This window comes from Egretta garzetta, unplaced genomic scaffold (assembly GCF_000687185.1).
Source record: "Egretta garzetta isolate BGI_Z169 unplaced genomic scaffold, ASM68718v1 scaffold636, whole genome shotgun sequence".
Classification (NCBI taxonomy): domain Eukaryota; kingdom Metazoa; phylum Chordata; class Aves; order Pelecaniformes; family Ardeidae; genus Egretta; species Egretta garzetta.
Window position 1 is genome coordinate 11,127 of NW_009260012.1, and position 518 is coordinate 11,644.

Below are 518 nucleotides of genomic sequence, written 5' to 3' on the forward strand. Positions count from 1 at the left end.
CCTCTTCTTGCTGTTCGACCGTCCCCGGCGGTGCCTGTGCAGCACCTCGGGGGGTACAGGGCCCCCCCTCTGCCATCGGGTGACATTCTAGGGTGGGGTGGTTGCTGCCAGGACCCAGTGGGTCTGGGCTGGGCCTGAGTGTTCTGGGCATTGCTTGGCCTGAGGGGACGTTTGCTGGCTTGCCAGAAACCCCTTGATTTCAAAATCGCCAAAAAATCATTGACCCCCCCTTGGTTTCCTGAGGTCCTGGTGAGTACAGGAATGCAAACGCTCCACCCCTGCACCCTCAGTCCTGACTGTGCCGGTGCGTGGATGCAGAGGGGTTCGGCACCGAGAGCTGCCAGCTCTGTCCCTGCACCCCGCCACGCTGCCCTGGGGGGGTCTGACCCCTTTCTGTTGGCGTGGGGCTACACCCTGGGGGGTCTGACCCCCTTCTGTTGGCATGGGGCTATACCCTGGGGGGTCTGACCCCTTTCTGTTGGCGTGGGGCTGTGCCCTGGGGGGTCTGACCCCCTTCT